General features: G+C 38.7%; 1 pseudogene; it reads right to left on the bottom strand.

The window, feature by feature from the left end:
- Positions 1-1,018: 1,018 nt before the first annotated feature.
- Positions 1,019-14,449, bottom strand: LOC120113093 (annotated as a pseudogene).
- Between the last annotated feature and the right edge of the window lie 738 nt (positions 14,450-15,187).

Here is a 15,187-nt window from a genome sequence, read left to right as displayed (position 1 = left end):
TTCATGAGGTAAATAGATTCGCTGTCACGTAGGTGCAAGTATAAGTTTATAAATATTGGGTGTAAGTGTAACCGGGATTAAGCGGTTGGTCGGTCGACAGATTTATCTGAAACAATCCAGTCACTCTAGAAGTATAAAAGCTCGACTTGCACAAATGAGACAGCTACAAGAGGCGGCCTGATATTGCTTTGTACAAAAATTCCTACTGCAGCACAAGATGGAGTTAGATGGCATGATGAGTTAGTTTTCCCTTCATAAGGAAAATGGAAGGATCCAGCTACTTAGACCACCAAATGCTTTCAAACAAGGATTCCAACTCGGGACCAATTCGGTACCAAGCTGTATTGAGAAAAATCAGCCGAAGCCGAAGAAGAGAGAGAGAGAAAACGAACAGGAGAGAGAGGGAGAAGGAGAGGCCACGGACTTCCGTAGAAGACTGTAGGGACTGGGGCCGTGTTCCCTGTTTTCAAAACAAGAGACAGAGGACGCGGCTGCGAAAAAAATTTAAAATTTTTTAAGTAGAATCGACAAATCACTTGCAAACTTTACTTAAATTTTTTTTATTTTTTTAATTTTGGCCACCCACAGCCTTCTGCAGGCATCCACGATTGCTTGTTCTTCCTCCCTTCTCAGCTCGCTCTCTCTTTCTTTTCGGCTTCTCCCGCTCCGATAGAAAACCGGTTTCAAAGTCGGAGCAACACCGGTAGCTGCCAATATGTTTTGAAACGGACGAAACCGTCCAATACAGAATGATTCTGCATTTCTTGCTTTCAAATAATAATGCCAAGCCGCCATAAAGGTCACAAATGCGTAGATGCATACCATTGAGTGATACTTCTGGAAAACACTTTCTTTAATTTGTCCTTATCGTTCAAGTGCATCTTGAGCTTCCAACAGAGATTCGAGCATACCTTTGGTCCTGTGCACGCCTCAGAGAGAGAGAGAGAGAGAGAGAGCACTCACTGCCTGTGTTAAACAGATGTTAAAAGGAAACGAAAAGCAAACTTGCACACGCTTCAGCTCAGAAAGCATGACATCTGCAGTTTGATTTCTATCTTTTTTCTTCCAGGATAACTGACCAAAACACACACACACACACACACACAAAATATCCCACAAGATTATTGCACTTCTAATCTTGTTTCCTTTACAACTAAATATTATAATACAGATATTATCTTGTAAACAAAAGCGAGGTAAAGACTCTACATAAGATGATCTGATAATAGTGGACATTTTGCTAATTCCTATGGAGTAATGAACTCTAGCGTGGACATCAATTATTACTGATACTCTGCAGTCCCAGAACAGCAAGCACTCAAATCAAGCCTAGAAGCAGCCCAGCATATCCACAAAGTCCATTTGTTTCAGCCTCAAGCACCTCCAAGAGCAAACTTCCGTCTCATTTAAAATAACAGGGATTTCATGGCAGGGAGCTCCACTGCATTATTAAGAACCTTGTGACCTGGTCTCACCGTGCAGCTTGTTGAAGTGATGGCCAGGCAATTTCATCATCACTGATGTAGCCATGAATCAAAAAATCTGTGCAGTTCTTACGAAAACCATGGTTATAGGGATTGCGGAATCGTCCTTCTGGTCCTCGAAGATATGAATACCGAGCAGCATTTGCCAACTCATTAGTTGTGATATTTCGTGCTATCTGCATACATGCGAACACCTGATTGGTAGGTTAAATGCTGATTTGCTAACAGTGCATACAATAATGCCCCAGTCGAGGAAAGGAGCACAATCCACTACGTGGCAAGTTATAGTCGATCTCCACAAGTTCTTACTGCAGTCATATCATCTTATATTTTCTATGTTCAGCTATGGTGATTTACTAATTCATGTCAGGTCCATCACTTGGAGAGAAAGGGTGTGGCAATTGTAAGGATTCATGCTTTTCAACATTGAAAATGCATTGCTAGTCATGTATAGCAGCTCATTGAATCAGCATACTTACAAAAGAAAAAGGCATTGAATAATATGTAAGTTCTACTCTATAATGCAAAAATAGCTGTTTCTAAGCCTAATGCATGCTTAGATACTCATGGCGGAAAATTTCACGAGATATAGTTCCAGAAGAACCGAACTTATCATAGGTTTAGGTCCTTTGCAGTTAAAAATCGAGGAGGGTTGGGCATGGGCCCAACTCGGCCCGAGGCCTGTTGGGCCAAGCCGACTTTGAGCCAAGCTCTAGGCATGGCTTGAAGAAAATCCGGTTGGGCTTGGGCCTGGAACCCGAGGCTTGATTATGTTTTGAGCATGTTCGGGTCTAGTCATGGCCTGATCAGACTCCTAGCTCGGTGTCCCCTAAAAACCTATGCCCCCCACTTTCTTATCTAACCGACACCCCTCTCTTTAATCTCTATCTCCCTTCCCACCTCTCTTTTTGTGTCGCTCTCCCTGTGCCCACCCCCCACCCAAACTCATCCTCACCTGATCACCTCCTTGACCCTCCCTACGATCTCTCCCCCCTCTCTCCCCCTCCCCGCCACAACCGATCCCCTTCCCCCTCTCACTCCCCACCTGATCCTCCCTCCCTCTACTCAATCTTCTTATCCCCCGACTCAATGCCCATCCATGGAGAATGGAACCCACATTGGAGCTCCACATTTGATTTCCCTCTCTTCACCTCACCCTAGCGGGCTTAACTCAGGTCAAGCCCATTTGGGCTTCAAGCCAAACTTGTGTTCGGGTCAGGAGTGTCTCGGGCCAAACCTTGAAAGAAAAATTCAAGCCTAAGAACCATCCCGCCCTAGTTCCGACCCTACCATCAAGTTTGGCATAGTGCATGAAACAAGGTTTTAAATACCAGTACCAGTGCGGTGTTGGTAGGGTATTAGTATGGCACTGGCATCGATAGTATGTACTAAAGCTGAAAGCCTCAAAAAGAATGAAAAGCCATCGACATCGACCTTTATGGTCAACATGGCACTATTAGTATGCACCAGTATGGCAGATACATACCGGTCAAGACAGTTTCATGTCCCAACACCCATACGATGCTTGTTTCATGTCAAAATCGTACAGCACCAATGATGCCATCCTGTTTCGACAATTCTCGAATCCACGACATGAAGAAAATTCCAATCTCTTACAATCTTAACAATTAAACATAAAACCTAGTTCCTGCAATTTTTATTGCCATCAAGAATCTAGGTCTACTTAATTGATTACCTACAAGAGAAGCATAAGATGATAACAATCACTAAGATGTATAAGCTAGTGAGTATTTCTAAAAAGAAAGATCGCAAGTATAAGGTAATAAGCTTGTTTATTATTAGAATTGCTTCAAACAATGTTCATTAGGTGGATATTGACCATAACCATAATATGTAAGCATACTTTCTAATTGTTTGAGTTTCAACTATACAAATGTCATCTATTACTAAGTGAGCTGTATCCTCTAATATTCACTTAAATTTACACCTTTTTTCACACCAATTTGAACTCACACTTATTTTATTATTTTAGCAGGCAAATATTTTCTATTGTAAGAATTACAATCTATAATACGTAACACAATGTGTACGTAAGAAACTAGAGGAAAACTAAGGCAGTGTTCCTACCAAACATTTGACTCCTCTGCCCCTCCAAAGCAAGGTAATCTGGCAATTAGTTGGCTTACCTAAGAATGAGAACAAGGCAGGCAACTCAGTAGCAATGCCTTACACCTAGCTAACAAAGACAAGTTATCAAGAACCCTTACCAAAATTGCCCCAAGAGATAGATTTGCTCGACTCAAATCTGAGCCTTTTCTAGTTCTTCATTGTGTATATCTATATAAAATAGATTTAATGCACATCCACTTCAACATTTTCATGTCCTTGAATCTTAAAAAAAAAAAAAACTCCACAATTTTTGTCTGTGTGCATGCAGTTATTCTGTACTTGCCAGCCCCACTACCATCTTATAACATTTTCTTCATGTTTTGAAGACATTCAATGGTATCATACAACAAAAGCACCACTCCACTTCAGCCACCTCACTACAAATAGAACGATAATGATCAGCATTGGTAGTATTATTTGTCTATCTCTGACTACGACCTCATCTCAAATTACCACCAAAATTGGAACATAGTTATCTCTTCTTTCTACCGCTTTTACAATCCCAAACCTCCAAAGTCCAAACGTTTCCTTCATAGTTCGATTTAGTTTTCAAACATATCATGGATCAAAACTGTCGATCACATCCATGGCACCTTCTCATGGATTTTAACTTTCAGCTCATTGATGACAACCACCAAGGGCAGAGCAGTAGATAGTTTCAGGATGATTGTTGGTCTACTTTGCTTGCCATTGGAAATTATCTATCAAGTGACAGCTGCTACTAATTATTTTAACTCCTTCACAGATGTCCTTAAAATGTCTCAATGAACATTTTAGCATGCCCTTCTTCCTTGACACCACCAACAATTGGGGTACTCTTCCTATGCACTCCGGCCTTAAAATCCAACAACAGTTTAGATAAATTATATTATTTTTCATAAACCTTTAGACTCAACGTTAGTGTAGAAGCATGGAAGTACTAAACTTTTGGAGCCCTAATTCAGAGATCTCAAGCAGCATTTTACCATTCTGTAACAACATCACAAATTGTACCGGAGATCCTAGAGATAGCCATATTTATACTAACAACATAAAAGTAAGTAAATATCAAAAAACATCACCTGTGATGCCTGTGCCACTGTCAAAACAAAAGCTCCAGATAATAAGAAAATATCCAACACAAGAAATGCAACAGCCCCAGGATGGTCTGTCAGCATATGATGAATCCATGTATCAGAAGATGGAATTGTTGGTGATGCTGTCCAAATTCCTGTTATGTAGCATAAAGTTTAAATCCATCAAAATGTGCTAATTCAAGACAAAGAAAAGAACCAATATACTTTAGCTATCTTGATTTAGAGCACTCACTATGAAATGCAATAACAGCTCCAAGGAATGTTGATAATGTTCCCATACAAATAAAAACAAAAAAGTCCCACTTATTCTTCTGCAAAACAACCAAATAAACAATGTAGCCAAGTCAAAATGGAAAAGTTGAAGTTCGTTATTAAACCATACGAATAATCATCTAAATGCACATAGTAAAGAAGGAAATATAGGTCGAATCAGCAACATGGAAAATTACCTCAGCTCTTGGAAAATGTAACTACAACATTACACATTTAATAATGGATACCTATTCTATAATACCCAGCTCATGATAAACTACTACTGACCTTCCCAACACAATTTGATATCCATGGACAATGATGATCAAACTGCTCCACACAGTGTTTGCAAGTCGGACAGTGTTTCGAGCGCACAGGTCGGATTATCTGATGAGAAAAGCAAGATTGCAAATCAAATTTTCTCCAAGATAGGTATTTCACCTAAAAAAGACCCAGAAAAAAGGAGGAGAGGGGGGGGGGGGGGGGGGGAATAACAGTGTCCAGTAAACCACCAGTATATGGGGCTGACACTGGGTCTTCTTGTTACTGACAGAAAACAGAAAAGAACCTATGGCCATCATAGCTTCTTCGTGATTGATAACTTGCCTATACAGCTCTCTCTCTCTCTCTCTCTCTCTCTCTCTCTCGAGATAAAACATTGCAAGTACCTTACATGTAGGGCAGAGTTGAGACCAATTGCCTGTCCAAATTGTAGAATTGTTGAGATCAATATCCAACAAAGGGTCCTGTCAAATACAAGTGGTAAATAGCCAGCTGAGTGCAACAAGATCTATTCATATGAAAAGTCTACATGTATTTAGTTGGATGCAATTGGTGGATGGTGAGCTGAATGAAGAATGAGAAGGAGAAAGATTAATCAAATAAAATGGTGTGGAAGCAGTTTTATGCATCTTTTTAAGTTCAGCTGGAACTTTGAAGCTGACATTGAAACCTTTCAATTTTGCCTTAAAGACAATCCAAACATAGGTTATTTTTGAAGTTTCGGCTGAAAATGAAGGAAATTGACTTTACACATAGACATATATGCATGTGTATGTATGTGCATACATATGCAAACAAGTGTATATATAGATATATATGTGTGCATGCAAGGATTGCCAATCTGAACTGGCTAGTTCAGGACGTACCCAACCAGACAGGTCAATTATTGGCACAGTTCAGCTGCTTGGTTCGATATAAGACTATGTTCAGGGCATAGGTTTAACATGATGTTATTTTAGTATAATTTCAAGAATTTTTTTCCATAAGTTTAGATATCCTAGGGAATAAGTGTCAATGTTATATATTGTCAAATGCTATGTCTTCATCATGTGATATATTGCATTATAAAATTAATGTTAAACTTGCTGGAGCCTTTTATTTTTAAAAAATTGTACGCAAAAGTCCTAAACAACAAAATATACTGAAAGATAATTCTAGATTAGTTTCTTGACTTGTTCTACTTTGTTTTCCTAATTTTTGTATGCACATCAAAACTTCTGAATTGGCATTCATTTAACCCAACCAAAATTGAACTGAGTTTTTGGACCTTGGTTTCATGAATTGGCAAGGAAGTGGCATCTCCTATAATAAGTGTAAGAAATTTAAAGCAGTGGCATGAAAAGCAACACCTTATTTTGGAACACGTATTGCAATCAAAAACTTTACAATTAGAGACTCCTCATTTGCTCTGTTATCTGGGAAAGCCTCTACAATTAGTTGGTCTATAAGCCATTAGCTTTATTATCTCTTGGCCTAGTCACCATTTAATGTTCCCCCTTCATATCTCCCTCTTATTCATTGTAAATTTGTCACAATATATGGTCATTCCAAAGATAAATAATCACGACAAGAGAAAAAAAAACTAATAGTAATTAACATAAGGTACAATTTTCATCTCTACTATTATAATGCAAATTCCAGGTTCCCTGAAATCAACTCCACCCTTTCAGACTCCCACAACCACATTTTTCTGTTCCTCCCAGGTGGGTATCTGTTTCCACCTCTTGCATGTGACATTGCACACGCTAAAGTACTAGTTTATGGCGACCAAAGGCCCAATTTACTGGAGGAGCATTATCCCTAAAACCTTGATTAAAAACAGTTTTAAATTCATCGAACATGACCCCAATCCAAGTCTCCCTCTTTCACCAAATTCCTCTTTCAATTTTTGAAAACTAATGTTCATATTTTCATAGTAATCTTGACAAAAAATATTCTCTTTTATTGAATAGTAATTACTTAAGTAATTTTAATTCGTACAGAAGATTTCCTTAATGATAGCAAGAAAACAACAGGCATATGAAGTAGGCACATCATTTAAATTAGTTTAGCAACCTTTTAACAACTTATATAATGAAGCTTGTGGTAATTTCTAATGTGGTTAGTGCTGCAACAGCCCATTGATTGAGGAAGATGAAAGAAGGTAGTGGAATTCACACCAAACAAGAGAATAAAATCAGAAATTATTTCTAAAAATGATAATATGGCATGATGATAAACTTCAACACTTAATCCTTCTTGTTAAAATAATCATAAACAACTAGCACCATCCCAGACACTTGTATTTGGGTCATGGGGTTCTACTTCATCTTGACCCCAAGGCTGCATGCTGTTTTCACATTTAACATGGTTTCTTTCAGAATATGAACGGAAGAATACACACTACAGGCAACTGAGAGAGAGAGACAGGACGAACCACTGCACCTACATTCCTCGCTGACCCTCCTGTTATTTGGTTGGATATAACCTGGATCCTTGCTGCAATGAAGCCAATTAACGAATTCAGATTGGATACAAAATGGTGGGCCATGGGGTATCTAAGATCACTGACCATGAAAATACCAAAACTAACTTGATATATTCCATATTATTTTAATTGGGACTAAAGGGTTGGGGCAGGGTAGAGTTTGCCAGTTGGGGCCAATTTTTTCTGCTAGACCGAGGAGGCATTTTCCGCCCAATTTCAACCCAACACTGCCCTAGGAGTGATCTTGGACACCTATCCACAAGGACATATTTAACTTCACTAGGTTGGGCAGTGATTTTAAGAGTGGAGGTGATTTTAAATCACCGCCACGTAGGATCACCGGGGTGTGACCAAATGCAGTGATCTCATCACCTCCACCCAAATCACGTTGATCTTGCAGTCATCACCCCTTACCAAATGCCACCTTATGTGTATGTTGTTCAGGCATAGTAGGATTAAAACCGATAGGACAAAAACAATATTCATATACAAAAACAAATAAAATCATCCATAATCAACATAAAGAATTACCTGCTACATCTATAGAACATAAATAGTGAACCAACTGCAAGTGAAACGGCAGTCCATCCCCAAAGGCCAACAACAGCAGTAATCTTCACAAAATTAGGTGCTAGATAGAGCAAAAGCGGAATTAAAGATTCAACTTTTGCAATTAAAAAGTTTCACTACTCATCAGCTACTAAATTAAGAAACCAAGAATACCCACCATTAAGGATGGAATTTATGAAAAGAACAATAAGGATATTATCAGAAACAGCAGAATAGGGCATATCCAATGTTCCTGATTCTTGCAGCACAAAACTTATCACGCAGGAGTCGCCATTCACCTTTGTTGCATTGGACTAAACACAGCAGAGTAAACTATGTATTAGTAAAGTTCGAAAGGGTTTCAGCACCCTCATGACCACTTTCATTAATCTAGAATTCTTGCTGAAAGCAACACATTTGACACTCAAGATCACAATTACAGATCATCACAGGAGGTACAACCAAAGATACCTACCAGTTAACATAATCAAATGATTCCATTATCACAATATAGATTTTCATTTAAAGTTTGCATTTACATAATGAAATACTCACTATACTCTAACAGAATGTAAGCCTAGAGCAGTCTATATTGATCCTGCAAATCAATTCAAATTCAAAATAGCAAGCATTATGTATGTATAAAATGATAATACAACTTCTAGTCAACTACGTACAAGAAGGTAGGCAACATGCCGATGACCTTTGTCAGATGCAAGCTGAGCAGGAGTAAATCCATTTTTATCCTTCACCATCAATTCCGCTTTGGTGCCTGCATGGACAAGCACAGTGCATGCCTCCACATTGCCTCTGATTGCAGCCCAGTGCAAGGCTGTTGCAGCCTAAAACCACAGAACTTAAAACTACATCAGTATTTAAATTGACATATACCTTCTGTCTCCAATATATTCAGCGAAACTAACTTTCAGTTCCAGAATATATTATATAATGCAATTGCACATGAGATATACTGATAATAGTTAGTAACTATATCTAATACTATTTAGAAGATGAAATGACCGGTAAGTGTGCCTTTTTCTACGTACTAGCTTATTACAATGACCTCCTATGACCAGGTTAGCCAATCTCAAACAGCCAATACAGAAGATTAGCAGTTCTTATTGCTCTGGTCCTTATAGACTTACAAAGTGCGAGGTCCAAATGAATGTGAGCCCACCAAGTTGACCAAACAAAATTAGATTACAATGATTTAAAAAAGTACATACTGTGATGGCCAGGTTCAGTACCATGAGGCTCAGTAACCCCTGGTTTGGTTGAACTGGGCCCAATCCCCCAAGTCATGTTGGATCAGGCCCAAAATGAGCACTAGCCACTCCGTTTACCGCATAATACCCAGCAGGGCTCTTCAAAAAGGGTTTTCTCGCTTGCTTTCTCTTACTGATTCCATCCTTCTAAGTCTACCCCTTCTCCCTCATCCTACAGAACTTTTTTTTTAATCTTCCTTCTCCTTTCTCTTTCAACTGCTTCTCCTTTTCTTCCTTAATTTCTTCATCTCTTTCTTTTGTTTTTATCACTTCTTAGTTCTTACTCTTATTTCTTTTCCTTTTGTTGAAAACAAATATTATGTTGCTTAATGTAAAATTGAAAGTTTTTTACAAATCCATCAATGTTAGTTGTATTTAACAAAGTTCAAATTTAATGTCCTTATTAATTTTCTCTAAACATTTTGCTAATTTTGGATAATAATGTTTAATATATGCTTGAAAGTAAATAAATTCTTAAATGAGCATCATGTTGTAAATCGATATATTTGATACTCTTTGAACTCCTTTCATGACCATGGCTTTTAATTGTCAAATGAGACATAAACCTTGCAACAATTCTTTTTCCAAGATTGTGAATGTTCGTCCTTTGTTGAACTTTTTCATAGATCATGCTTATGATCAAATTCTTCTTATTTTACCATAATGTGTTAAACAAAGATACTTTAATTTTGTTCCCACTTCCCTTGGTTATACAACTTTTCCTAAAGGAGGATGATATAGTTAGATCATCAATGCATGCTTTTCTCAAAGTTTTAGTTTCTTTTTTATACAATCATCCACTCATTAGTTTACAGAAAAAGGACTCCTGCTACTACTAGCAGAAATACAACCGCTACTGCTAATAGCAACAATACCAGTAGGAACAGAAAAAGACAACAAGGAAAGCAGTTGCAAGGAAATGCCTAGAAAGGGTACCTTCTTTATCTTGCCTCCCTTGGTATGCATCTCTGAACAAAAGCAACCTAACAGCATCTGCATAGCCCTTATACGCAGCCCTACGCAATGGCACAAGATGTTTAAAATGACTTGGTCAAGCAACAGAACAATCCTGTAGTTTAATGGCAATATACATTTTTCTCCCTCCCCTTTTAATATGGCATGTGATTGCATATACACAACAGTTCTAGAACAATCATATCAGCAATATAACATTACTAAGAAGGGAAAGATATATAACATGTAATATTGTAAGAAATTCTTCTATTCAAATTTACTAAATTGCAACACAAACTTCCAATGCTAAGATCATCTTGTCAACTTTATGAGATGAAGTCGTAGATTGGAACTGCAATGGATATGAAGTTTGAAACAATTGTCAAACAAATTCATTATAACAGAAATCAAAATAGTAAAGAACGCTAATGCTCACCATTGACCAAGATGATGCACCCAAGAGCCTTATTGTAGATAAATCAAAAGTTAACTAAATTAGATCACTAGAGCAAAAGCACTAGTAAAGCTGAAGAAATGAACAAGACAGCTGCTTACAAAAAAAGGGAACAAGAAGTCCCAAAATATGATAAAATTGCTTCAGTCATGATATTAAAAAATTCCAACCAAAATGAAAGGCTCTCTCATTCAGCAATCAAATGCCTTAAAGGACTACCTTAAGCAAATATGAGCACAACCCAACTAGACAGTGTGCGAGAAACCTTATGTATGAGATGCAGAAAAAGAAAAAAAAAACATTAAAATCAACTTTATTTGCAGTTTGCTAGCTCTCTTTGTTCCCATAAATTTGAATTACCCTTAACATATATTGACCACCTAACAACTCGGACCAAAAGAGTATTCCTAAAAGTGTACTTATAACCTTTACTCTAGAGGAAAATTTAGCATATGGTGATGACAACCTACTGGCTCTCAAAAGGAAACCCTTCTCTAAAGGGTAATGGTACAGAGGGGGGAGTTGGGACAGAGTGCATATGAAATGAATCTAGCCCAGACTCACCACTAGTCATGAGTCAAACGGAATATAAATGGCAACTGAAACATTTCCCAACATGACCAATTAGTCCCTCAATCAGTATTCATGGCTGCTGGTGCTATAGATACAAACTGCCTAGGATTGACTAATATTAGTGACTTTTCACTATTCCAAAGCAAGAGAGGATCTGAAGACATGATAGGACCATGCTGTAGGTTCTCCATACCAAGTTCAAATATTAGAGTTGGTAATATAAGAGATCATGAAACAGATAGTCTGTTACTCTAACAAGCAGCAACTTTGATAACAGCAGAGACATTCATCTAGATGAATCTGACATACCAATGCAGCGGGCTTCTTCCATCATTATCCAGGGCATTAAAATCTGCACCATACTTTGCAATGATGTAATTCAAGAATGATGTTTGTCCATACTGTGCTGCAACATGAACTGCCTGATGCAAAGACATCCACAATAAGAAATATGGTTAATATAATCCAATAGCATAATGGCATAACAGCAAAAGATGGTACATGCATCAATCCTTGACAAGCAGAAACCATAGAACTTTCAAACACTAGCCTTGCTTCTTTTTAAATTAAATCCTTTCATTTTATTTTTATCTTTTCTGGAACCAAATTATAAGCCTCATTAAATAACAATACAAGACAATATTGAAGAGTTTGGTATTTTAAATTATCAGAAACTCTTGCTTTTAAATTTGAAAACAAATTAATCAGCAACAGGGTGTAATCCGTCACATATATATTGCCATACTTCAAGTTGTAGTTGTAAAGTGAATGAATAAGATTTCAGGTCTTGAAAGTACCACGAAGACAGGATATCAAGAACAAAATGTCTCAAAAACCACATCAGAGGCCTACAGTCTGGAATGACATCAAATATATACAGAGCAAAGAAAACACTATTATTTGTGAAAACCACTCAGACCAATGGTTAAAGTCGACTCAAGCAAACAACTGCAGTTTTGGAAGAAACAGATGTTTTTAAGATATAGAATGTGTCACTTCCAGTTCTCCTCTCTCAATCTTCCCCCCACCTCCAAATCCCATCATTTTGGGTTCTCCTCTCCTTGAGGCATCTCAACTTCAAAATCAAGCTCCATCGACCTCAAGCTCACTGGCCTCATGCCTCCCTCTCCACCCAAAAAATCCAACGGAGGGAGGTGGCTTCGATGATATAGATTAGTGACGTCATTACGCCTGCAACAGTGTGCTTATATTGATGGATTCATTTGGACTTCGAAAAGTAATTAATTAAAACCAAGCAAGAAGGTGAATGCCAAGAAATGATTGTTTCCACCATAGCTCTCAGCTTTAGAGGGCTAACTGTAGAATCTTGCTTATTCTCTTTTTTCTCCTCTTTGATGTGACACGAAATGCTAAATTGAATTAACTCTTTCATTAGACTTCATTTCACATATATACCTAAAATTGTATTTCATCTTTTTATTTTAATCAATTAATAAGCGTTCATTTATTACATTGTGATGATCTCCCAGTTGGTTTCCAGATCACTTAATGGTTAAACTAATGACCCTTAAGCCAATTGTCTTTCCAATTTAAAAAATGATCCTGATTTTGAAACATAAATACAGACAGGGATCCAACAGCAACTATTTTACATAAACTTCGTAGATAATAAAGGTCATCAGCAAGTCCATACGATGTCTCATCAGCAAGTCCTCCGCTACATCCATACGATGTCTCATATGGTAGCACTTTAATTAAATAAATTAGGATGTCTTGTCATTACTTGAGTTTGATCAACACTTTCAGTCATGGACTATCGTACCGTCTTGAACCATCTGGTATTGGCATACCATACTGAATGGGATTAGAGCCGATACAAAACTCATGTTCAGCCCAGTAATGTCCCATACCGAGGTGTACCGAGATGAACTGAGGTACATACCGAGCTGCACAGAAGATATACCAAGATAAAAGGTGAGAAAAATAGTTTCAAACTATTTCGGTATGAGTGTGTACCATACCGTACCAAATCAGTAACATACCAATCCAGTATCCGGTATCGAGGTTGCAGATCTTACTTTAACTTCCTAAACAGAAGGGATCAAACCGAGAAGCATCCATTCCAAATAAAGAACTTTCCCAAAAATAGAAAACACTTAATTAATTTTGTTCTTCCATCTGAAAAAACAGGGTCCCACTCTGCACTTTCCAGTAGCTCGAGAAAATTTATGAATAGTTCGCTATATAAGTATGACAGAGTACAAAATGTTTATATTTCTGCAAGGAGCATGCAGTACCAGACAAATCGTTAATAACAAGATTATTTCTGAATTTTTTTAAAAAATTCAGATTTAAGGCTGAAAAAAAATTCTTGCACCAAAACTACGGTCATGTTATGTTACTCTTTCTAACAATGCGAATCATCTATGACTTATCCAACCAACAAATCCAATCACCATTAGCAATTGTCGAACATAACATTACCCGGTACCCATTTAGGTCGACAGCCTCAACCCTAGCTCCATTCTGCAGCAGCACATCAACCACCGCAATCGACCCACGCACAGCCGCCCAATGAAGCGCTGTCTGCTGCGTGTGGTCAGCAGCATTTACATCGCCCCCATGCTTCAAAATCCAAAAACAAAACCCTAATCAGACGAAACAATCCGAGACAATTAAGAGAAGCAGAAAGGGAGATTAGCTAGCTATAAACTACCTCGATTATATACTGGGCAATATGAGCATAATTATTAAGGGCGGCCCATTGGAGCGCGTGGTAGCCGTTTCCATCGGGCCTGGCGACGGACTGCCCGTACCTCTCGACGAACCTCCGGAGCTTCTCCAAGTCCCCGTAGGCGGAGGCGGAGTAGACGTCGACGACGAGGTCTGCGGCGGGATCGCTGAGGCTAGGGTTAGGGTTCCCGTTCTGCTGCGACTTGGGATCCGAGACGACTTCAATCTCCATGGCCCGATAACATGCGAGGCCGCGTGGGAGAGGAGGAGAGAGGAGAGAAGAGCTAGGGTTTGCGGGAAGAGGAGGTTGCAGCGATCAAAATCCTGGGATTAGGGTGAGGGTTTTATTTTATTTTTATTCTTTGGGACTCCCAGCCACGCGATGGTCGCCCGTTAGAAAGACGACTGTCGTCGCCGGCGAACCGATTCCAGGTGGAGGCGGCCTCGACTAAACTTCTTCTCCTGATGCCGCGGGACAGGATACATTTACGAGAACTTACCGCTTGTTGGAGCCTGGTCACCGGGTTCGTGGGTTGTTATTTACGGTCTATATATACGATTTTTACTGGTCGTAACTCGTAAGCTAGTTAACTTGTCGCCGTGTGGAGGCGGTGGATGGGTGTCGATATGTCGATAGAAGGCACGTTTCTGTCTCACGTGCGAACTGTGATTAGTAATAATTTTTTTTTTTTTTGATGAAACTGATGATCATATAATTCTAGCATGAATACATCTAAAAAAATAAAAGACAATAAGTTCCGGAGAGTACTAGACAGCTCCATCTCCTCAACCCAAAAGGTATCTTAAGAATGGTTGGCCACGTCCTGTTGCCCTCTATATACACGTGCTTGGCCTGAAAGGCTACATCGCCACAGACCATGGCTTAGATATTTTGAAGCAAGGGGCGGCATCCGCCTATACCGCCTGCGCCTCCTTGGATCCAGCCAAAAACATAGTTGAATCACTCTCTGGCCTACAATACACATCAAGCATGGCCGGGGTTAGCC

Source organism: Phoenix dactylifera, chromosome 14 (genome assembly GCF_009389715.1).
Source record: "Phoenix dactylifera cultivar Barhee BC4 chromosome 14, palm_55x_up_171113_PBpolish2nd_filt_p, whole genome shotgun sequence".
In the NCBI taxonomy this organism is placed as follows: Eukaryota; Viridiplantae; Streptophyta; class Magnoliopsida; order Arecales; family Arecaceae; genus Phoenix; species Phoenix dactylifera.
Note: the sequence above shows the minus strand (reverse complement) of the source record. Positions and strands in the feature narration are given on the sequence as shown.